The sequence below is a fragment of the Falco cherrug genome, chromosome 6 (assembly GCF_023634085.1).
Source record: "Falco cherrug isolate bFalChe1 chromosome 6, bFalChe1.pri, whole genome shotgun sequence".
Classification (NCBI taxonomy): domain Eukaryota; kingdom Metazoa; phylum Chordata; class Aves; order Falconiformes; family Falconidae; genus Falco; species Falco cherrug.
The window spans coordinates 27351174-27376830 of record NC_073702.1 but is presented as its reverse complement, the minus strand read 5'-3'; the positions used below and the strand labels follow the sequence as shown (position 1 = coordinate 27376830).

Here is a 25657-nt window from a genome sequence, read left to right as displayed (position 1 = left end):
CAGTGCCATGTAGATAATACACATTTAGAGAAAGATTTTGTAAACACCATTTGTTTGCTGGAGTAAGCGTCACACTGGCATAACGATATGCTTCTGGATGAGTGGGTATGAAATTATAGCCAGACTTTCATCCCGTGCTTCACTGTACATCTGAAACATATGTATCTGACACCATCGCTGCAAAGGCAGCACGTGAAAGTGCTGCCCGACTGGTAAAAATGAACTGGCACAATCCCAGAAGTGTGGCTTTGATGTGCGTGTACCTTGGTGTGCAAGCCTGCTCGGCGTGATACTACGGAGATCACACTCAAGACTCTTACTGTGCCTCTGCAGGTCCAGATCAGAATCCTTAGGTCCTGGAAATCAAATTAGATTATTATTTTTTTTTCTTCCCATAATTTACTGCCCGTGGTGAAGGTGCAGAGGTACATATGCCAGCAGGTATATCCTCTTTTCTAGGATCCCCCAAAAATGGTCTCAGGGATGGTCCCAGGTTGAACGGATGCCTTCTCATTCCCCATGGATCATGCCTGTAGATGTGAAACAAACTTTGTATTATCCTATGTGTATTTCTGAGTTACTTCTCTGTGCCTTCTGTGCAGCCTGTCCCAGCCAGAAAGCCATGTTTACTTCTGAGACATGTATTTTCATTCTGAAAGGTATTTTTTCTCACAAGCCTACAATAAGTGACCAGAAATGGATGAAACCTGTAATTTTCGATGAATGCCTGTTCAAGTTAATACCTCACTTTATCATTGTCTCCTTTGCACTTTCTATGCATGTCTCAGCTCTTTTTTATTTGTGAATGATATTTGTTATATCCTGTCAAACACAGGATTACGTGGATTTTCTAGAGACAAATTTTAGCTTTAGTGAGCACTGTATTTTTATATACGTAATATAAAAATGCATGGCAATGAAAATCTACAGCATTCATTCTTGCTAGGACCATAATTTGGTATGAATATGATTTTTTTGCTTTGAACGATGATATATGTGGCAAAGCGAGGACTCGGGATCTCTGCCATTTGCTGCGGTCCTGGTACCCGACATGGCCAGCTGCAGAGGGAAGGGTCCTTTCTCTCTTGCATTTTTCATTTCTCTTGCAGAGATCCTTACCTGAAGGTAAATTCTTTACTTAAGCTGTAACTGTGGTTAGCCAATTTGTGAAGAGGAGTAAGAAAACTCCTTTTGTTTCTTCACAGGCCTGTTAAAGATTTTTCTGTGGAACTCTGAAAACAATTGAGTTATTGTGGACTTTTGTAAATGCCACTCAACAGCTTCGGGAGTTTTGCTGTCTTTCCTCATTCTAGTTCTAGGGTCTCTGTAAAAAAAAATTGGTTGCACCAGAACACTCAACCAAAACTAGGTTCATCTCATATCCATTGGTTTTTTGTTTCCAGCACAGGAGTCAGCTTGGTTTGGTAACTCCACAGTTCTTCTGGCTGGGGGGAAACTGAGCTGTAAATACGAAACAACAGACTCTGAATCAATCTGTGGACACTGTACTGTGTTTTATATTAGGATATTGAATCAAGTTAAAAAGACAGAGGTGTATATTGTCATGAATCAGACTGAAAAATATCTCCTGGGACTTATTCCACTCTTTTCCCTTTTCTATGTAAGCAGTAGGTTCTCAAATATGCTTTTGAATAGCAGTTAGGTGTCCACGTTTAGTCCTCCAAAGTGACCATCCAATCTAAAAGATTATTAAAATTATCATTATAATTTATCCAGTGAGGTGTATCTTGCAGGGCAATCATTAGATATACAGCCCATGCAAATCAACTAATCTGCAGCCTGTGCTGGCTTTGGACAGGGTCAACATGGGATTTTCTGCTCTGTGTTCCCTTGGAGCCCTGGAGATCAGCATTCAGAGACACCTGCATGGGTCTGCATGGAGCTGGATGAGGTCCAGGTATGGACAGGCTTACATATTTAGTTTTAATACTACCTTTTCCACAGCTGATAGCAGAAGTGATTTAGATAAATAGAAGGCTCTGACACCCATGGAGCTGGGGAGCCCCGTGAGGCACAGAAATGGCAGGTTTTCTAAGTGAAGCTCCAGTAGTGAGAAGTGGGAAATGCTGCTTTCCATGATGTAATGCATCACAACTGTGAGTCATTATCCATTTACAGTGTTCCTCTGTACAGTATTATGATTTCACAGTATACGCTAGAAGGTTAGGGTTAGGAAAACAATAACATTGAAATAACGTTGATTTGATCAGGACAAATCTAAAGACAAATTTTATGATTAAAAATAAAGGAGTTTCAAAGCTTATAGTTAATGGTTTTATTTGAATTAGAGTCCCCTAAGATTTTGTGCAGAGGTGTTTATATACATTAAATATGATTGATGGCTGATGTTCAACAGATTATAAAAGGAGAGTGGACGAGCTTTTTTGCATAGAAATATGAATTCTAGCACTAGAAAGTGGATGGATTTCTGCAGTGTGGATATTGTGCTTTTGATTCCTGCTTATCCGGTCAGACCACTTCAAACTGTTGGTGATCAGACCCTTGCCTTAAAAGTCCCATGGCAAGTCTCTCTCCCAAACCAAAAAGTGTCAGATTCTAGGACTGGCCTGTGACTAAGGATGTCTTTGTTCCCCAAAACAGACTGACCAAAGAAAGCTTCTGTAACCTAGTGTACATGAAGCCTCTTAGTCTCTGTTTCCTAGAAAATTAAACAGTTTCAGAATACAAAACCAGGTACCAGAAAATTCAGTTATCCATGCTGCCAAATTCTTAGGCTGGTCACAGTCATGGTATTTGCCGGAGTTAACTGGCACTCTCCCAGACAATTTCCAGACAGGAATGGGGAGCTGACTTTATCCAGAGAGCATTTTAGATGCAACCACCTTGCTTTGGAGGGTAAGAGCTGAATATGGACACAGACCATTCCAAGTTTTCTGTCCTCAGTGCTAAAGGTCCTGGGCATGTTTGATTTTGCAGAGATACCAGGTGAGCTAATGTGTATAACTCACCTCCTGTGTTGAAACTGTACTTGGATGCCTTGATGCAGCTTGATATGCCTGAAAGATCACTTCCTCTGATGTGCATCCTATACTATGGCTTTAACTTCAAAGAAAATGTGTGACCAACAGCTTCACTGTACACAGAGTGGGAATCAAAGGTGCCTGATGTAACATCAACCCTAAGAGATAAATCTACCTTACTTAGTATCCCAAGCTGTGAGGCTATATAGTGGTCCTTAGACTGGACTTAACTTGGGTTAAGTCCTCTTTTTGGTGTCACTTCCAGATTTTTTTTTAATCTGGTGTTTTTTTAGATATGTCTGTATTCATGACATACAGATAAGTTTATATTGGTGCTTTAGCCATTCCTCACGTCTTTTGTCAAAAGACTGTTTCTGCATTGTTTCTGCTCAAGGAGTTACCTGGCACACAGAGGTTCAATAGGAAGGCTCCACTGACTTTCTAGAGGGCAATTGCAAGAGGCTGTTATGACTATTACATGAAAGGTACCATTTAAAAGAGCTTAATGAGTCTGGCATTACTGACTCTGATCTCTTTGAAGAACAGTATTTGGTTCCCATTTGTCTGATGCTGACAGGACACCCTCAAATAAAAACCTATCTACAGAAACATTCAGACTTTGGGCAGTGGGTTAAAAAGGCTGTGGGGCTGCATTAAGATCTGAATGTTTTGCTTGTTCTACCCCATGTAATGTGCAAATTAAAGCTTAAAGTCCAAACGCTTCCATACTTTGTCAGAGTATAAAGTGAGTCCTGAACTTTGCTGTTCAGACCTGTCTCTAGTTAAGAATACAGTTTATTCAGGGAATGTTGTATATGAAATCACTCTTGGAATATGACACAAAATCAGAGGAAAATTATATTATTTTAAACACAAACTGGGCAAGAAATAAATTGCTCCTGACCTGTTTCTATTAAGGAGCTCAAACTTGATTAATTCTTGGCCTGGATGTTCTCTTACCTCCAGCAATTACATGCCACTATTACAGTGATTATTTTATAAAAGCTAATAAACACTATCTGGAGTTAATATTTGCTCCTGAGGAAAGTTTGCCAAAAGCTTAGAAGAAGTTTACAGAAGATTTTGCCCATTAGGTTTGTGTACAACATTTGAAATGCCAAAATCCTTTTAGCATCATTAATCACAAAAATGCAATGTAAAAACAGTTGTACCTAATAAAGCTGTAATCTGATACAAAAATAGGCAAACCCTCAGGAATTTAACACAATAGGCCAAACATTGTCCATTCCAAATGAGTTCCAGTAATGCCACTATTGACTCGGCTTTGAATAGCCTTCTGCTCTTTTAAAACAAATACATATAGATAAAATAGGATTTTATTTTCTACAGTACAGATGCAGCTGTTATTAATCAATTGTTTCACAAAGGATACTGGCTAATGCAGTCCAGGAAAGCTTTTTTGTCCAGCTTGCAGCAATTTCTTCCTTGTCCTCTAAGCTTACAGCTTGCTCTGTCTTGATGTCACTGGGGTTCTGGCTGCCCCTGACTCATGAGCACGTGTGGGGTTCACTAGGGGCTGAGTCTGTCTGGCCATGGGGGGAAGTGAACTGTCTCTCCAGATTTCTGACCATGGTATAGAGCAAATGTTGTGGGGGACTGACTGGGGTCATGCTGTGGTGCTGCCAGGAAAGGGAGCTGGGGCGGTGGTGCGAGGGAGCTGGGCTGTATAGGAGCAGGCGTATTGCCTCCCTGCAGTCTGATCCCTGCATAGTCGCTCCCCAAACCTGGAGCTCCAAATGTCAGAGAGGAAGCGGCATTTTAACCAACAAAGCATCACTCCCTTGCCTCCTGCTGTACTCACCTATTCTGTGGCCATCTCAGCTTAACTGAATATCGCCTGCAGTGATTCATTTATTATTATGTACCCTATTTTTCAGTTTTACGTGGGCTGGCCTGTTAAATCAAACACACTTAAGAATGAAAGCAGTATAAGTTTATTCTAGCCAGGCAATGGGTTAAGCTCTTCAGTAAAAGTTAGGAAGACATTAACAAAAAGTAAAGAAAATGTCAGTTCAGTTGTAGTATACGTGCATAATAAGACCTGTTCTTATTTGTTTAATCTCCCTCACCTTAAGCTGTGTCTCAAGAGACCATTGTTTACCTCATGGTCTGAATGCTGGACCTTTGCAGGGCCTAGATTTAAAAGTAGTACAGAATCCTGACGGGCTTCCCTTCAGAGTTCACCCTTCACTTTCAAGATGGCAATCTTTCTGCCCTTTTTTTCCTTCCTCTCTCCTGCCTTTTAAATTAAGTTTCCTTCGATAGAGAGCAATGTATTTTGATAACTCATATTTTATCTTAGCCAATGGCAACACAGTTTTGACAGCTCATAAGCCAAATTTGGTTTTAAGAGTTATTTTGACTTGGCTATCTTTCATTCTCAGATTCTGACTCTCCCTACTTCTCACCTTCTCCAAGTCTGCTGCTGAAGCCTTAATTAGCTCATTTTTCTCTGGTGAGGATAGTTTAAAAACTGTCTTCACAACATTCCATGGGTTAGATATGATAAACATTATTATTTTTGCAATATTGCTGTTAGTCCCACAGCTCCAGATATTGGAGACCACACGCGACACACTAATAATGTGGATGACAGACTGTTAACAGCGTGCATTTCCAAGCTAATTCCTTCCATTCTTTTTTCTCTGTCATAAGGATTTCCTTCATTTCAAGAGAGATGAGAAGACTGTATCCCTTTCCTTTTGATACTGACAAGAAATCAGGAGCGATGCTGCATTGCCAGGTTCTTCTTGCATGAAGAAGGAAGTAAAAACCTTTTGTTTGGCTGAGAAGAAGGCTCATACAGGCAGTTACAACTCTCATCCTTTTTGTTTTTGCGGTCAGAGTTGGAGATACCCATTCGGAGGAGCTTTATGGTTCTCCTCTGCTGATAAGCATGAGAAACTTGATGCATGGGAAAATTGGACTTGATGATAGCTTGACACTTTCACACCTTGAGAATCAAACTTGGATCTGTTAGAGACGCATGCTGTGAATATGCTGATGAAACATATCCCACACAGAACACATCACAACCCTAGTTAAGAGGCTTTATATTTGTCTACTACGAGTTATTCTTTCATCCAGACTGCACTGAACTGCATCAAAGAGTTCTATAATAAGGCTCTGACCACATCATAAGGACAACATAGAGTGGATGATTTGACACGTGAGAATATGACAACACGTAAAACCTTCTGCCCTGTTGCTGGCCCTGGGACAGCACTGACTGACTTAGCATATCAACACTTGGGTCTCCCACACACTCTACCAGCATTTCAGGGTTAATAGCGACAGGTCTTCATTTGCAACTTTGTGGTTATGTTGAAATCTTTAGCCTACCTGATGTGGACACAGCTATGTATATTACTTGTTCAGCTGGAAAGGCTATCCAGTAGTCAGCATTAAGTGATGCTCACCAGCAGTTATGTAAATTCAGCTGTCAGCCACAATCTAAAAGAACAGATAGAAGGCTCCTCTGTTACAATTCCCCCATTTCTAGCATTTAAAATTCTTCTGTGGAGTTGGATTTTGGTCTGGAACAGTGCAATAATGTCAGTTGATAGCAAGCTTGGAGTGCGCCAGAAAGTGAGTGCTTAACCCAGAACCAGCACCTCTGGGAGTGAAGACTTCAAGAATCAGATGTTCTGCATTTACATTGCTTCCAACTTCATACTGGGGGAGGGAGAGGGATGATGGAAACCGTCAATAAGTTCAATTTTAATTTCTTCTTTAACATTTCTTTTTTCACACTTTATCCAGTTGGGAATTTCACACAAAACATAGGACCATGTTCTTAGCCTCACAAGCTGCAGACTAAATAGTTAATGAAATGCAGCTCTAATTTTAGAAGTATCAGTTCATTTGGGGTCTGTCTGGCAGGGACAATGGTGCTAGGAAGCTACAACTGGAATGAACCTGGAACAGACAGCAGTGATGCTTTTTGTTTTCTGTGTGTGAGACTTGAGATTCCAGGGCTGCCAGATTTCACGCATTCCCACATCTTAACTAAGTGTCACACACTCAGCCAGGCTGTGGGGATTGTTCGTGTTGGTCATCAGGAGATTGTATGGTTCTTGACGGGTCTTATCTGAGATATGGTCTCTATCACATTTTTAATAGCACCGATCCATTCAAGTATTATTTTCTCTGAGATTCTACTGTCCACATTGTAGACAATCTACGTCTTGTATCCTCATTGAGACATACTTACTTCCCCTGCCCACCCCCACCCCCCTAATTTAAACCAGAAACTATTTGATTTGATACTGAAAGGACATGCTTGCTTTTAATGCATGAAAACATAATAGAGAAACAATATTCTTGTTTTACATAATACTTTTCTCTATTTGAGTCTCTTGCTCTGTGCAGTTCTGTGGATGAAGAAATATTGCCCTGTTTGTTATTTGTATTGTTGTGACACCTAACACTGACAGTTCTTGACTCCATTATGCTTCACTGCACTGAGAGAATAGGGATATATCTGTCCCCAAGAGCTTGCAATTGAAATACAAGGCAAGAGGCAATGGGTGGATACAGATGGAGAAGCCTGGAGAAATGAGAATAAAATACTGACTGGCATGATGGGGAAAAGAAGGGAAGATCACACCTTACCCAGTGCTTAACTGCTGTCAAATCTTTGGTTTCAAGGAATGGAATGAAGTCATTTTTGGATGTTTACCGCAAGACCTTTTCAAGTTAAACAGCAGTACAAATCAGGCATCAGAACGTGTTTGTAATCCCATAATTGAGTTTAGGACTGTTTATCTAACATGATCATAAGAACTACTTAACACTTTCTGAAATCAGTGGTTTAGCAATGAAGAAACTGCTTTGGAGGTGGTGCAGTTGAATGAGAGTGTTTACATTGCCCACTTGTAGCTCTGCCTCCGGAGGCACTCTGTATAGTCAACGCACAAAGGAAAGGTCCTGCAGGGAGGCAAAGCACCCACGTTGAATGTGTAAAACCAACCTGAAGTAGAAAGCATGAATAAACCTTGTAAGAGCTCATATTAAAGGATCTTGACAAATACTGAAATCTTCCACATAGTTCCCTTTCAAATCCTTCCAGGAATATCTCACCAGAATATTTATAAACTGTTCAAGGATATAAAAATAACATAAATTAATAGAAACTTCTAAACCAAATTGGACCTATTTAGTTTACAAGTAATGTATGAAAGTGTTTCCACATGATTTTAGCAAACATTTTAGCAAAGATGTTACTACTCTACGTCACTTCTGTTCATAGTTTTTGGTTGTTTTTTTTTTTTTTTAACATTATATCTAGGGGCCTGCTCTCTGCTGTCTTCTTTCAGACATCTATTTTGGCTGCTTTAAATATGAAGGAAAAAAAAAAGCAACCCACCATAGACATTCCTACAAACAAAACCTTGTTTTTGAAAAATGAGGTGTCATGTACAGTTTAATTTAATCTTTGTGTGGTTTTCTTTGGCATGTTGCTCACACTTGGGCTTCATATAGTGTATCACAGCAGTTCAGTTTACAAACCCACTTGGGCTACAATTGGTTATAAAAATTCTAAGAAAGTGCTGCAAAAGATCAAGTTTGCAATCTGGAGAGAAGTAAGTGACAAAGATGTTCTTCAGAAGGGGTAAGGTTGGATTTCTGGAGCACATACACTGTGAAAAGACCTTAGACAGTAATTTCACTAAATAATAGATTGTCTGTTTTTCCTTCTGCCAATACTTTCTCATTTCAATTCTCTGTCTTTTGGTGTCCATCAGTGGAAGTGTCAGGTCACACCTCATACATAAGGAAGATGTTACACTTCCGAAACTCATATATAGTGCTGTCAGCTCCATTTTTCACCCAAGAGCTTGGAAATCATGTTGCACTGGAGACATGAGGGCTTGTTTTCATGATGGCTTTCAAGCAATAGCCCCCGCAAAATATATGGCCTTTTGTATATGAAAAAGGCAGTTTACACAATTGTGTAGGAAAGACCATATTTTCTTACATTTAGGAACAAAGACATGTCAGGCTTTATTGAGCACATCACTAACTATATAACTAGCATTAAACACTCTATTTGCAACTGTGTCTGTGTATTTTGTGTGTGATTATCACCCCTAGATCTGCATCCTATAAAAAGATATTTCTGTTTGCTTAATTATAAAGCTCTTTATGAACAGGCTCATCTGTAAATAGCTTGGTGCAGCTGAAATAGAAATATAATTATAATGAAGGCAGATGTTTCTGAGATACTTCTCATGAAACTTGTTCTGAATATACAAAGGAGGAAGGCTTTTCTAACCGGTGGAGTGCAGGCCAAACGTGGTCTAATCATCCAAATGTGGTGGGGGGTTCACTATGCAGGAAAAATCTAAATTATAATAACAACAGCAGTGACAATGATGACGACAACAAAAACAACAACAATAATATTTCTAAACCCATATATAACTACCCTTTCCTTTGGCATACTACTTTCTTCCTGAACCTTGAAGGGGCAATGAAATAGCTTTTGTAGCTTATCTCTATGGACTGGTTGCCAGAAAATGCTGGATTTTTCTTCTGCAACACTTTGTTAGATACTGATGAAACTCTCATGGAGTTTAGGGTCTTCTGTATATAAATATAGCACTTCTGTCTGCCTCATTGTCTCTGTATGTGCTTTAAATTATTTAAACGGTGTCAGTTAAATAATAAGGCGATTATTTTTTTTTTTTATTTTGATATCCAAGAACTTATAAAACCACGGAATCCTGTTTCAAATGGAATTATACTCTTTAGAAAATCTCATCTCATCTTTCAGTCAAATCACAGGCTTCTGTACCCCTCCCTCCCTTTCATCACTAGCAGTAAATGCGTGATCCAAGCCAACAGTCCTCATTTCAGTGGAGCTGCCTTCCTGATCAGCTCCCATTTATCCCATCTTTAATGACTCACCAGCACAGCCAGTCACCGTTCCAGTCATCTTAGGATGGCAGCCCAGGCAGGTACAGCCATCAGGCAGGCTCGTGAATTGGAAACGGCCAGTTTTGTTCATGATGAACTACTACAACCTAAGTTACGCTGTGGAATAGCACTCTCCAGCCCAGCTCAGTCTCATTTCACTGACAGCCTGTGCACGGGGGTCGTTTCTGCTGGTCTGCCCGTCTTCCTCACCTTGGTCTGCACAACTAAACGAGGAAGTATGGAGCTAGGCTGCTTTAAAACGGGGAAAGAAGAATGTGAAACAAAACAAAGTGTTAAGGACGAGTTGAATGGAGCCTGTAACACTCCCGATGTCCTGGTTGTGAATATTTTTTGAACATAAATTTAGGCCTTTCATTAAAGTTTACAGAAATGGCATATAGGTAGTTGTTCAATGAGACATCAGGGATTTGATTTAAAAGGAATTGCAGTGATTTTAAAGATTGTGGATCAGGTTTTGAACGTGACTTTGGGTAGCTTATATTAATTTGTTTTACTCTTCCCCTTTGATGGCAAACTAGCTGTCTTAAGGTAGCCTCTCCTGGGTGTACAAAATTGCAGACCGCATCTCCTTTGCAGACAATGTATCCTCGAGCATAAGGGAGCTGAATCCAGTTCAGAGTGATTCCTCTTGAGATGTAAACAATTGTACTTCCTTCTCTCTCTTGCACTGAACAACTTCACTGTGTCAACATCAGCTACACCTACCATGCCTGTCTCTTGTGGTTATCTTTGAATAGTCCACTGCTCAGGGATTCGGAAGAAGTTTTCATTACTAGTGTATATCTAGCATATTTCAGTTAAAGGACACATCATAGTTCTCATTTCAAAAGTCAGCTCCCAGGTTGCTCCTCTGCAAAACACGCACTGGACAGAGATTTTCTAGTCTGGTTGGATAATTTTGGTCTATATTTATGGTATTCTTTAATGAAGGAACAACAAAATATCTGGTCTTTCGGTGTATGCGCATCACTTCCATTAACGAGAACAGAGGTTACATATGTGCTGAAGATGAGAATGAAGCTCTCAGACTGTACATGCTTGTGCCTGAGGCCAAGCCTTGGGGCCTGACAAATCAGCCTGGCTTTCTGGTCTCTTCTGATCCCAGGGGACTTAATGTAACTTGTCTACACGTAGGGAATGGGAAAAGACAGGAATGAAAGGTCTTGTGCTTTGCCAGAAAAGAAGTATTCAGCAGTAACTCAAACATAGGAACTGAGATTAAAATTGATGGAGTGCTTAATGCCACAGAAAAACCACTGTTAATGAAATGAAAAATTGTTTTCAGTTTTATGCAGAACAAATGCACTAAGGAGGGCATTGACAAATATTTGTACATCAGGAATCATACATGTTGTGAAAGGAAGACAAACTACCCAATTGTTTCTTTTTTTTATGAATGGGAAACTGAGTCATGGAGATATGATTTACTTGAGATCTCTCTTTTTCTCTCTTGCACACACACAGATACAGACAGAAATGCTAAAGGAGAATGGGAGGTTTCTTAATTTTTGACTCCTGTGTAATTTTTCTACACACACTCTAAATTTTTGAACTGGACTTCTCAGATTCCCATATCTATAAAAATGCCATCCACAGGACGGCTGCTAATAGAATCTGCCAAGTCGGTATCAGTCATTTAACCTACCAGCTGTGAGGAGCACCTATAGCATCTCCACCCTCACCTTTTTGCCTGCTCTTCATTGTCCTTGTCAGCCTTTTTCCTCTGAGAAGAACTTCTACTGGAAATTGTATCTTTATGCAGTGGTCTCAAAGGCTACCCTACCTACAGACTAAATGAAACAGTTTAATGGCTAGCCCTTGTTCTTATTGGGGAACAAGGTAGAAAACATTGTATTTGAATTTGGACATAGATGACAAGTGTCTGAGTAGTTTTGAACGAAAGGGAAATATTAGCTGTTTTCCACATTTCCCCACAGTTGCCTCTCTGAATTGACACTGAGGCATTGCTGCCTTCATTATCTCTCTCACTCTGTTAGATCATGAATGTAATTTATTTCATGTTAGTAATATGTTAGTAACAATGTTAGAGCATGTTAGTAAAAAAACCAAAAACACAAAAAGCTTGATCAAGTTATTTTGTAGTTTGCTGCAAATTCAGATGTATAGGGCAACAATGTAATTTTTCAATTTGTAAGAAACCCTAAGTCTGTCTCACTTAAAATGTTTTGCTGTCATTTTTTATTTTCCAGTTTCTTGTTTTCTTTTCTTACCTTTATTGTTCTGATGACTGAACAGAAATGGAACAACTTCAGAAATGTCCTCTATGAGATTAACAACACAGTTTTGCTAATATGTGAAATTAGGAGAAATTTTTGAAATAAAAGGGGGTCCTTCCAAGGTAAGTTTATTATTTGTTGCCAGGATGCACAGAGGGGCATTTAGGCAGGAAGAACTACATGGTTTCCGGATTACATTGTCTTCTTTAAAAGAAGACATAATGGTCCTTTGCCACTTATAGGGATTGCTATCTGTGCCTTTCAAAAATAAAACAAACAAAAATCTGTTCAAAACACTAAAATATATGTTGCTGTATTTTCCCTGTATCACAGAAAATCAGTTTTTCAGATCTAGAAGTTCCTCATATCTAGAGCTGCCTAAAGTGATGATGATTTCAGACATGTTTCTTAGTTGACTCCATGTAGCCAAATCTCTGATCTATATAAAGTCTAGATGATGGCATAGGCAGTCTTGTAAGACTGGACTGATTCACTATTTCTTTGTCTAAACAGGTGTTCCTGATACCTATAGCTGCTACTTGTGGCTCATACATTCCAGTGAATTGTCACATACCCAGCTGGGGATCAGCCATAGGTGGTGCTAGGGCTTACTTAGCCAATGCATGTGGTCAAGATGGATGTGGAATGAGAGGATATATGGTAGGACAGCTAATAAAACTATTGAAGCACCTTTAACAGTCTATTTAACAGTGTATAACAGTAACAGGGAAATTGTGGGTGGAGATGGAGTAGTCCCAGTACTGAAAACCTGAAGACCTTATTATCTTGACTGTGCATTTTGACTTTGGGTATGGCTGACAGATCAATATTGAAGAGCAGATACTTTCTCCATATACTCAGTATAGAATTATTAGAGTTAGAGGAGTGGTGAGCCATACATTTAATCTTGTTTTGGCTTTTCCCCATCTCCGTCTAAATAGATAACTGAACATTTTAAGAGAAGACTATAACAAATGATGTACAATGAGCCTTTTAGCAATTCTGGAGAAAACAATTCAAGTGAAAAAGTATCAAACTGTGATTTGTGAAGTTTTTACGTATGTTCCGCAGATACCTAAATCATGTAAATAATGATTTTAAATACTAATGTATTTAGTAATTTTGTTTGAAAAATCAGTGATGTTTTTCTCTTGACTTGTAATAATTTGTATGCAAAAAAAAAGAATATAATCGGAACCTAAATGTTAAATTCTGTGGACTGCTGGATTCTTTTTATGCCAGTGCTTCTTTGCATTGGTTTTACAATGTGAAGTGGACGCAAGGTAAGAAGGATTTGGAATGTGCTGTTAGAATGGGATAAAGAAGCCTGAGGGTAATTAAATTAAGCCAGTATTTTGGGGTCAACTCTCAATTAAGGGAGCTTCAGTTTCCTGTACAGCATCCTTCCACTTGCCATATATAAAAGAAAACCCTAAAGATATTGTGTTATATTGTGCATTTTATTATTATATCTTGTTTATTTATGTATTTATTCTATATAATTGTCTAATACTAACTTTCAATATTAGTTATATAATATGCAATTGTTACAATAAAATATTGATATTGTGTTATACAATATAGCATGTATCACAGCATATAATTATTTAATATCCCAGACGCCCGACAAAACAACATTAAGTCAGATTTTTACCACTGTAAACCTACTACAGCAGGAAGGTTTGTCTGAAATCTGGCTGAAACATTATGTCCTGTAAAGAAAACTGTTTCACCAAGGAATCCGTGAGCTACAATTGTAAATTTTTGCACTTGTAGGACACTTCAAGGAGATAGGATCTGGACCACAGCCTTCACTGGTAATGGGCAGAGCAGCTGGGAAGGGGACAAATCAAAGAGGTTTTGCAGTATGGGATCAGGAGGATTGCAACAGCTGGGGAGGGTCAGGCAGGTTATGACATTTGGGGGAACTGTTGGGTAGGGAGCTCTTCAGTGAGGAAGGATGAGAGTTATGGCAGCTGGAACTGAGTTGGCGTTGAGACATGATCAGGAGGAATTGGGAACAGTATAGCATCTGGAAGCTGATCAGGCAAGGGGCTCATATCATCTGGGGGATCAGGAAGTACACAACAGCTGGGAAGGGTCAAGCAAATACCCAACACACGTGGAATTGAACAGCAGGGCCTGGTGCCACATACGGCTTCTCACATTGCTTTTTTATGTATTGCCGCTCTCTACCTTTCTGTAAATATCCCTTAACTCATGTTCAAAATGTGTCTTTGTGCGAAAACACGGAGGCAGAAATAAACAATATGAATTTCTAAGAAAAAAAATATGTGGATAGCCCTTCCCAACCACAAGGTGGCTTCCCAAAGTCCATGTAATTCTAATTATTGGCTAGCGAAAGATTTCCTTCTTCAACCCTATTGCACCCACTGCCCTACTAACTGAAGATTTTTATGAAGTTTTTTCCAGAAACTCAGTTGGTTAGAGGACATTAACTTTCTCCTCCAGTGGGAGCTCAGCATGCAAGGGTTCAGGTTTTGTTGATATTGCTCAGTGATTTCCTGACAGACACTGCTGGTGTAGGAAGAACAGCATTCATGTGTCCTGCTTGGCTTACACCAGCTCTGGTTGAACTGGTGTTTTTTCTGTTACTCAACAATTATTTTACTTAGTGCTTTCCCTGTCTCAGATGTTTCTCTTGTCTATTGTGCTATCAGATACCACAGATGTAATTGTACATTTTGCATTTTTTTCCTAGAGAGTCCACTTCCTATCTGAGGTTTATTATTTCTTACAGTCACGTCCTTCACCCATGCCATGGCTGTCCAGGTCCTGTCTTTTTGTCCATTAATTTTAAAAGTGAGATCTTCATGAATAAATAGCCATATCTCCTTACTCTCTATAGCTTTAGCTTCCTCTTTTTGTCATTTCTTTATGACCTTTGCTGACATTCCTAGAAGACAAGTCTCTTTCATTGTGCTGCCTTGTATCTGCAAACAAGTGTTTTGTTTCATGCTACATTTTCATTGTAAGCTCATTTTTCAGGGACCATTTTTTAATTCTGATTTAGGTAAGTGCCTAGCATGATGCAGTCCTTCACAATAGGTCTCACAGGTACTAACAAGAATAATAAATGCTAGCAACGAGTTCTGTGAAAGCCCTGATTCTTTGCAGAGCTTTGACAAAGTGGGAAATGATGTCATATCCATCAGGCAGTTGTGACAAACACACTTAGGGTGGGAGGGTAAATTATTTTTCTACCTCTAGAAAAATCTGTAGTACTCTCTTGTGTTTTCCATAGCTGCTCATATTATTTTTTTCTTCTATAAGATCTTACTGCTTTCCAGACATGCTGTGCCTTGTCTTTGCCAATTGTTCCCATCTGTCCTGATGACATTGTGATGGAGGTTGAGTGTGTTGCTAAGCTTCTTAATAATGTCACAGTGTCATTTTGTGTTACCTCTGTCACTCTACTGCTGTTACGCTAACTTGCCTTCCTTCATCACTTCTGTTTCACGACTCTCATACTCAGGGCAGTTTAAAAAAATGCCCTCTGGATTTAGGTTCTTCTCTTCTTTCCACCATATCTAATATCTCATCTGTTCTCTACAGCTGCTTTCTGTGTTCTGTATTTATTCCAGTCATATTCTATATGGTAGAAAGTGCTGCTTGTAGGACAGATTTTTTTAATTTCCCCTTGGCATTTAGTAACACCCTATTAAGTGGCTGTGTTTACACTGCAGTTGTCAATGATCTTTTCCGGGTCCTCTGCTCATTAAGCAATAAATTCAACTTTCCTGGCTAGCAGTGTTTTGAACATTTCATGTGGCAATATGGAGCCAGTCCCACAGGGAATGGTTTCCTCTTACCAGACTGCTCCCTCCACGTGCTATACTCCCTGTTGGGTTTATCTAACTATGTCATCTCTATGAAGGATACTTGAAGCAAGCTGTTGCCTCTTTCTTAGTCACATGCAGGTTGCCAGGGAGCCTGGGGGACCCACCATCTGACATTCATAGCACTCAGCTTCTATCTGAATATGTTTGAGAATCCCACTGAAGCGTGGGATGACAAGTTCCCTCTTTCTTTTTGCAGAATTACTTCTCATCCACAATTAAGGTAATAAAATGTTTCTGCCAAACTGTTATTGTGTTAGCATTCAGATCACTATCAGTCACTGCAGAGGTATAAAAATGGCCTAGAAATAGTTTTCAAGGACATCTCATAAGTGACTTTGTTTTACATTAACCTCGGAGATCATGAAATCTGAAAAGCCCTGGTGACCTGAGTCACAGAGAATGTTCAGCAAAAGCAGCAATTACTTGGGCTTTCCTTGCCTGCCTCTGTATTCTGCTTCAACTTTGACCTAGGTAGATCACACCCAGGAGTGGGAAAATAATTCATTGCACGATCTGGTGCTTAACCTGCCTACTAAGATTGAGAACGAGGGTGCCAATTAGTGCCAGCTGTAACCATGCTTGGGGGATGTGAACCATCCACCAGGAGTTGGACCAGGACTACAGTTCATTTCAAAAATGAGTCTGAGCAGCCATCAGAAAGGTAACAATTTTCAGCCACACTTGAATTACGACAGACTTAGACTTAATTTGGTAGAACAGACACTACTAAGGGTACTGAGGGTTAACCCTAGGCAGAGAATGATCTCAGAGATAAAATGGAAACAAATACAGCAACAGAGAAACTTAATAAACATATTGTCTTTAAGCAAAAAGGGGTGGGGGTGGGGGGTGGGGGTGGGGAAAAAAAAGAAAAGCTAGACAAAGAGCCTAACAAAAAAGAGGGAGTGGGTTTACAGTCATGCTGGTGTATGGTGGAAGGGCAGAAAACAATAAACTATGTTAATTCTTGATATCCTGGAGGGAGAACAGAAATCATATAAATAGAAAAAATGTCATCATATAAAGTACGATCTTTTAGCACTTATAGGATCCAAACCCCAAATCTCAAATGCAGTGCTGAAGCATGTAGATTATTAGTAGATCTATGCCACCAAGTTTCCTCCCCTATACCCTTCTCCATGTCTGATCCTAGTTTCCACTTGTGTAACTTGGTGTCTTTTGCTCTCTACCTTGTTATACCCATCTACATCCCTGCTTAATTTTCATGAACAGCTTGTTCTTCCTTCCTTCATAATCTTTTACTCTGCACCATCACTAACATTAACTTTCATACTGATGACCCATCTCATGCCTTAGCTGTGTGTTGCTTGATTCAGCTCTTCATTCAACGTTCAGCTTTGGTACAACTCTGCATCTTGCCAAAGGGCCATTCACGTGACTCAGTCACAGAATCACAGAATGGTTTGGGTTGGAAGGGACCATAAAGATCACCTCCTTCCAACCCCCTGCCATGGGCAAGGACACTTTCCACTAGACCAGGTTGCTCAGAGCCCCATCCAGCCTGGCCTTGGACACTTCCAGGGATGGAGCATCCACAGCTTCTCTGGGCAACCTGTGCCAGCATCTCATCACCCTCACAGTAAAGAATTTCTTCCTAATCGCTGGTGTAAATCTATCCTCTTTCAGCTTAAAGCCATTCCCCCTTGTTTTATCACCACACACTCTTGTAAAAAGCCCCTCTCCAGCTCTCTTGCAGGCCCCTTTAGGCACTGACAGGCTGCTATAAGGTCTCCCTGGAGCCTTCTCTTCTCCAGGCTGAATAACCCCAGCTCTCTCAGCCTGTCCTCACAGGAGAGGTGCCCCAGCCCTCTGATCATCTTCATGGCCCTCCTCTGAACTCTGCTCTGACAGGCCCATGTCCCCTCCTTGGGGGCCCCAAAGCTGAACACAGTACTCCAGGTGGGGTCTCATGAGAGTGGAGTAGAGGGGGAGAATCATCTCCCTCCATGTGGTGGCCACGCTTCTTTTGATGCAGCCCAGGGTACGGTTGGCTTTCTGGGCTGCAAGTGTAAGCTGCAGGGCCATGTTGAGCTTCTCATCCACCAACACGCCCAAGTCTTTCTCCTCAGCACTGCTCTCACCTCAGTCTTCACATGTTGTTTCCTTTCTGGCCTCTCATCACATACAAGAGGCTATTTCAGAATTAATCAGCTTTGACCATCTCTTGGTCTTACCTCAGCACGACTCTTCCACCTTTCCACCCACACAATGTAAGGCTGCCTTTCATGGTTTCCAGTGCCATCAATATCGTTGCCCTCTCTTCAGCAGAAGTTAAGTGCAGACCTGTTAGTGTGCTATAGGTAAAGTAAGTTAGAAAGCATGAATTATGAACTGCTCAAGAAATAGCAGCTGTTGAGCTTGTGTGCACAGCGAGGTTTGACTGCTGCTGATCAATAAAAATCAGACTCAGTAACTATGCTACCAGAGAGACCATCTGTGGCTAGAGAGCCAGAAGCTTGCTGACCGGGATAGGCACTGCTGGCTTGGAGGAGGAGAGGGACAGACAGGTTATATTCATATAACCACCAAAAGAGGGACATATTTAACTATCAGCGAATGCTAGCTGGCAATCTGTGGGCAACAGTACCCTACTGCCCTGCCTAGATCTCCGGGAGGAGGGGTCTGGAAAGCTGACAGTGGAATAGTGGCATGTCCCTTTGTTATGTTGTTAGTGTGATAAAGTAGCATGGCTAAAAAAATGAGGTTTATTACTAAAGAAATTTGATAGTAAGGGACCAGATGGGAGTAGAGGGACAGAACCTTCTGTCTTCTCTTTGAGAAACAAAGGTAATGATAGCTTCTCTGTTATTCTTCCTGTGAACCTTGTGTTAATGTCTCCTATTCAAAACAAATCAGCCTTGTCCCCATTTCCTTTCCCAGTTACTGCTCCACTTTGCATTTCACTCCTATGTATGCTGTGTCCTGTCATTCAATTTTTCTTGCCCAAGCCCAGCATGGACCAATTTCATTCAGTCAAAATTACTCTTGTCAAATTTCAAATGCACCCTTCTTAGCCAAATCTCATACTCAGTACTCTGTTCTCTCAACCTAGTCAGATGTCTTCGACATGATCAACTAACTATGCTCTTCTTAAATTCCCATCATCCCCTGGCTTGCAAGGTGTCAACACTTGCTGGATTTTCCTCTGACATTTCTGATAGTTCCTGTAGTCTTTCCTTTGATAGTTTCTTTTCATTGATTATCCCTAGAAAACTAAATCTTTTTCTCATTCTCCATTCCTTATATATTGCATCTCTGACTAACACATGCAAAACCAACTACTGTTTCTTTGCAGATGACTCACAGACAGAGCCCTCCTTCAGATTTCTCTCCTTTTCTACCAACAGAAAAATCTCAACTATTACACTACATCTTTGTGGATGCCAGCAAGTCTATTTAAAGGTCAGCCTGAGTAGAAACCAAGTTCTAACTCTTTAACAATTCACATTTTTTCTTTCTTCATCACTGTGACATCGTCCTGCTTGTCACTGATATCACAGAACCATAGAATCACAGAACGGTTTGAGTTGGAAGGGACCTTAAAGATCACCTCCTTCCAACCATCCTGCCACAGGCAGGGACCTTCCACTAGACCGGGTTGCTCAGAGCCCCATCCAGCCTGGCCTTGGACACGTCCAGGGATGGGGCACCCACAGCTTCTCTGGGCAACCTGTGCCAGTGTCTTGCTCCCCTCACAGTAAAGAATTTCTTCCTAATCACTGGTGTAAATCTATTCTCTTTCAGCTTAAAGCCATTCCCCCTTGTCCTATTGCTACAGGCCCTACTAAAAAGTCTATAATTCAGTGTTGTTTTTCACTTGGGCCTCTCTCTGTGTTCTGCCATCTGGGGTATGGCTAGGGCTTGTGGATGCTCCTTTAAGGTATGTAAGGTGTGTTCTTTCTCATTCTTCCACACTGTGAAAACTTTTGTCCAGACACATTTCATTACACCCTCATTCCAAATTAATTCCAGCATCTTTAATGTCACTTAATAATAAATCACTTCAGAGGTACATATTTGCCCTTCTGTATCTATCCTCTCATGCTGTAAAGATAGTTTCCACAGATTCTTGCTTTGACTGTGTCAAGGAGACTATGTATCATTTCAGTGGTTTCCCTTTTTCTTTTGAATCAATGACTCTCTTGATCTTCAAAGCACTTCACAAGTTCTCCTGACTCCATTGGTATTTGCTGGTGAGATGTTGATTTCCGGCATTAGTTAACACTTGATGTAAATTTCTGTCATGTCCTTGTTCAATTTTTTTTGTGTTTTCTCCTAAGGTACACGGAGGAAAAAACCCATAATGAACGACAGTACTATTTCCTTCTCCTCCTCCAAAACTTCTCTGTAAAATTTTCCCCTGCTGAAAATTGTATGGAAAACATAGGAATAGTTTGGCAGCTAGAGTGGGATACACCTCCTCAAATGTTAGTGCTTCTTATATAGAAGGTACATCTGAACTAGTCCTGACTCCCTCAGTAGTCAAGTCAGACAGGAGTCATGGATTTATATCATGCTTAAGTTTACATGCATCTCCCTACATTGCTGGTAAAGAGAAGCAAGCAGATAGTTCCTGTGCAGATATCATATGTATATGAAACGCATTAAGTATACCTAGGATTAGCTTCCGATGCTATTTTATTCTGCTGTTTTCTGTTATTTCCATTCAGGTACTTGTATTGTTTTTCCCTTGAGTTGTCAGCTCTGGAATAGCAACTTCCTTGTTTTCCATCTTTGCTCAGCCCATAATATACTATGGCTTACTTTCATAGTTCTTCCCAGGGATAATATACAAATGAGCCAGGGAGCTCAAATAGGTGACTCGACATGTTCATCCTTCCTATGAAGCACTTACAGAACTGCTCAGTACTTTCAGCTGTTCATGAATATGTCAGACACGTTTTCATGGGAAAAATATTAATGAAGCAAATTGTTGTTACTTTGGAGCATTTCTTTTGGCTTGACTAAAATGGTAGGAAAATGTATCTGCTGATTTGATCCTAATAAATAAGCAAGTTAAGTGAAGAAGCAAATTATGCGGGAAAACCCCAGATTACTCAGACCACAATAGTCAATCTCATCAGCCTAAGAAACATTACATTCAGAAATAAGTGCTTTCCTATGTCCGAACGTGTCAGAGTCTGCTTTTTTACTAGAGTCACAGACAACTTCCTTAAAATAAAGAAGAGATAAGAGAGCAAAGAAGGAAATAAAAATAGTAAATTGTGCATGGTAAAAGAAAGGAAAATAACCACTCTTACACACAGAATAAGAAATAGCATGGCAATTTGTTTGGTCTGATACAGCAATTACTGTGCTAAATTAAATGCATTAACCAAATGCCCCGAGTGGCTGATGACATGTTGTAGTCAATTCAACATATGTGAGGTCTTCTCAATTGCACCAACATATTACATTTACACAAGTTGCATTTTGTGTCATTCTATATTGGAAACTGAGGGCTGTTTTTTCCCAACTAGAAACGGAGAGATGAGCAAAACACATCTACCATTTTACCAGCTAGCAGCATATACGTCCCAGAAACATACCATCCATCTGTCTTTCTTGTAATCTCACTGTGTCTGATATCAATTTGGGTAGATAAATAGTTATCTTGAAGTGTTTTTCCATACTCCCAGATGTGTGAATTTTTAATTAGCTCTAATAATTGCCCTTTCTATATTGTTTCTATGAACTATGATGTAAAGCATCTAATCTTTATAAATCACATCTGAAGTAAAAATTTCAAAATTCACTGCCTATAGTGGGTTATATTTATTACAAGCTGAATTGCAGCTTTCTTGCTATAGACAGAAGTGCACCTGGGATAAAAACCTAGTCATACAGTGACTGTCACATCTAATGTTAAAAAATAAAAATATTAGGGCTGGAGACCTTTTGTAATGATTTGTCTTAGTAGGATCTGTAGCAACATCGTTGGCATTGCTAATCATACTAATTTGGGAATTAGTTCCTCAAGGAAAAAATGGGTATTTTCCCCAGAAAAATACTTTCATCTTTCTACTTTGACCTTTAGCTTTCTCTCTTCAAGTAGTGTTCAATCAAATATTCTTTCTCCCTTCTCTGCTCCAGGCACATTTGGAAGATGTAGACTGCTGAGAAAGTGCTGAAGAATCACAACTTCACTGCATGGAGAGGTCCAAAGGTGCCTTGCAGGGACATCATCCATCCAGAGGATAGTTTTTAAAGCATTCCCCACTTGAAGATGATGAGGAAGAAAAGGTTAATAAAAGTAATAGGGATATGATGAGCTTTGCTTTAAGGTGTTCTAAAAGTTTCATGGCTTTCCTTGGAGTACTGTATATTCACTGAAGGGGACAAGAATGTTTAGACCTTAGACTGACATTACATCATGTAGAAGCTTACACAGATGTACATAGAGGATTAAATATTTCTACAAAAATTTTCATCCATTTGACAATTCTTTCTCTATTCTTCTGTTTTTCTCCATCAGCTTTGTAAGGAGGGTGACATATGTCTTTCTTTTTTTAGTTACTTTTCATATTTTATTTTCCTGCAATAATTACCTTTATCCATTTACCTTCCATTGTCCATCTTCCCATTGCACTGAAAGCATGCCTCAGAAAAACAAGGACCTATCAGTTCCTTTGAAGGTCTAGTGGAATATAATTTCTTGGTTTGCACTGGCATTGCGTCCTGGCTCTCCTTCTTTTAATCTTATTACAAAAATATTATTATTGCAGAAGATTACAGTGAAAACTTAGGGAAAATACATTAAGGCTCCTGTGAACTCTAATGAAATGCCATTAAAGTTAATGCTGAAAATGCAATGGTGAATGGAATGGCGATAAGGAGGAAACTAGCTTAAGGTTTGACCAATGCACCTATCTGTGTACCTGAAACATTGGCAGTTTCCTTAGTAAGTGTCCAAGTATCCTCCTTAGTTAATAAAAGGAGTAATAGATCTAAACCACCCACATGCCCACCATTTAGTGGCTTTCAAGGAAAATTATAGCATTTAATGAGCTATAAAAGAAATTCAGTCACTCATGTAGGAGAACCACTTCCCAACACAGCTAAAATGGTGCTGTAGAAGTGGGGTGCCTTGCAGTGCTCTTTCACCGACCAGATAACCTGGAAGACTATTTACTGTAGGCAGCGTCAAATCCTAGCTCTGCTCATGTCAGTGGCAATACCATGTTTTTTATAGTATTTCAATGTCTATTTATACTGTAGTAACTACCTGCATCATGAAAAGCAATGTACCAGACACAACTTGATAGCTCAGAGAAAGCGTCAACTGATGTCTCTTACTGACCCTTTTTTGACACGAGGCTAAAGACCATGATGCTGACTTTTTGTCTTTCAGATGCCTTTGATATTGTGCTGGTTTTGGCTGGGGCAGAGTTAATTCTTTTCATTGTAGCTAATACAGGACTATGTTTTAGATTTGTGCTGAAAACAGTGTTGATAACACAGGGATGTTTTTGTTACTGCTGAGCAGCACTTGCACAGCGCCAAAGCCTTTGCAGGCTGGGGGTACACAAGGAGTTGGAAGAGGACACAGCTGGGACAGCTGATCCCAACTGACCAAAGGAATATTCCATACCATATGGCATCATGGTCAGCATGTAAAGCTGGGGGAAGAAGGTGGCAGGGGAAGTTTGAAGTGATGACGTGTGTCTTCTCAAGTAACTATTAAGCATGATGGAGTCCAGTTTTCTTGGGGATGCCTGGACACCTGCCTGCTGATGGGAAGTGGTGAATGAATTCCTTGTTTTGCTTTGCTTGCATGTGCAACTTTTTCTTTACCTATTAAATTGTCTTTATCTCAACACAGGAATTTTCCCAGTTTTACTCTTCCGATTCTCTCCCCTGTTCCACCGGGAGGGAGCGAGCTAGCGGCTGCGTGGGGCTTAGTTGCCAGCTGGGGTTAACCCGGCCTTTCTTTAATTCCTGTGACTTCAAAATTTATGGTATCATTTGATTAGTTATAACTTTGCATTATGGGAAAAGTGTGTGTGTGTGTAGTGGTGCCCTGAGTGGTGCAACTGAATTTTCTCATGGTGCCAATGTAAGTATTGGAGTTGATTTACTGTGGTTGCAAGGCTATGACAACTCTTCTTACAGGAGAAAAAAGTAATACATATGGATTTTGCTCTCTGCTAGTAGTCAGCACAGGAATGTAGGAGGTCCTACACAGTCCTACATGAATTAATTTGTTCTCCACTCCAAAGATGTTCTTTTCCAAGCCTCAGTTAAATGAAATAAAAGGAGGAAAGGCTTGAAGAAAGCCCTGAGACAGTCCTTAAGGATTTAGAGATTGCTTATGCTTTTTGAGAGCTCAGATTGTTAACAGATACTATTATGTAGTAATCAATGCTTCCATTCTCTACAAGAGAATGGAAAAGGAAGGATTGCCAAAAACCCCGACCCAAACCAAACAAAAAAAAACAAAAAAAGAAAAGAAAGAAAGAAAAAAAAGCCCAGAAAGTCAGTTTCTGAGTATTTTTGGTAAACATATTTATTAATATAAGAGCCACTGGTTCCAGCGTGTCTCAGGGAATGATTTAGGTTTTCTTCTTTATTTGGTGGACATTAGACAATTATTTTAACAAAACAGTGTGCCTAATTGTGTACCACACCCTATTGGACTCAGTGTTTCTTGAATGTAACAGGAAATGTTCAGTCTGTAAAGCCATAGAGAAGCAGAGTTTTTGCCTATGGGCTTCTGAAAATGATAGTTTTTGCAATTCTAAGTTTCAAAACAAAACATCTTCTGGAGCATTTAACAGTACACAGATCAGGAAACTGATATTGTGGATTTGCTAAAGACACATGCAGACACAACTCGACCAAAATGCAGGTTGCAAAAGCAGATCTTAAGTCTGTTGGTGGGTTGTATGCAACAGCATACTGGGTGTGACCTGGGTTTACATGTGTTTTTAATAGATAAGTCTGTATAAACTGATTCCAATGAATGCACATCATGTGGAAGATAATGTTTTAGTGCTTCTGTTGAAAAAATCTGTTATTTTCAGTAAAAGAGGATAAAGCGTCACTACCCATTAAACTACACTTTGTTTATCTGACCTCTATTATGGATGGTTTAATGGGAAAAGAGTGACAGGTCAATTCTCCTTCTTATGCTGAGGAATTCTTTTGCAGATTCAATTTTTTATTAGTCTGAAACAGAAGTTACTTTTATCACCAAATTTTTATGTGACTGAACAAACCTGTCTTTATAAAACAGATATAACATTTTAGGGCTTTTAATCATGTTTGGTTGGAAATTAGCCCATTCTTTTTGAAACAGTCCTGAACATGTGGTTCATTTCTTTTTTCTTTTTTTTTTTTTTCAAAAAAAGGAAGTTCCACTTCTTTTAACTATGATTTTGAATGTAAAATAATTCATATCAGTTATTCACTGCTAACAGTAAACTTGTGGGGCACGAAATTATCTGCATTTTTTTCAGTGCCTATGTATGCAATTTAATCCTCCACATACTACTGCAATACAATAATATAATGAAGTGATAACACAATGAGCTAGAGCCATCCTCATGTCATTGAAATCTGTACAAACCAT

General features: G+C 39.7%; 1 long non-coding RNA gene across 2 annotated transcripts in view; it reads left to right on the top strand.

The window, feature by feature from the left end:
• The window catches only part of LOC114015158 (uncharacterized), a 46822-nt gene extending 24294 nt beyond the window's left edge, over positions 1-22528 (top strand). Inside the window, exons 3-4 of one of the 2 annotated variants that reach the window (XR_003558923.2) lie at positions 1820-1918; positions 22180-22528. This is a non-coding gene — a long non-coding RNA (uncharacterized LOC114015158). The remainder of the gene's footprint in view (positions 1-1819; positions 1919-22179) is intronic. The other variant, XR_008732992.1, reaches the window with a different exon arrangement.
• The last annotated feature ends 3129 nt before the right edge of the window (positions 22529-25657 follow it).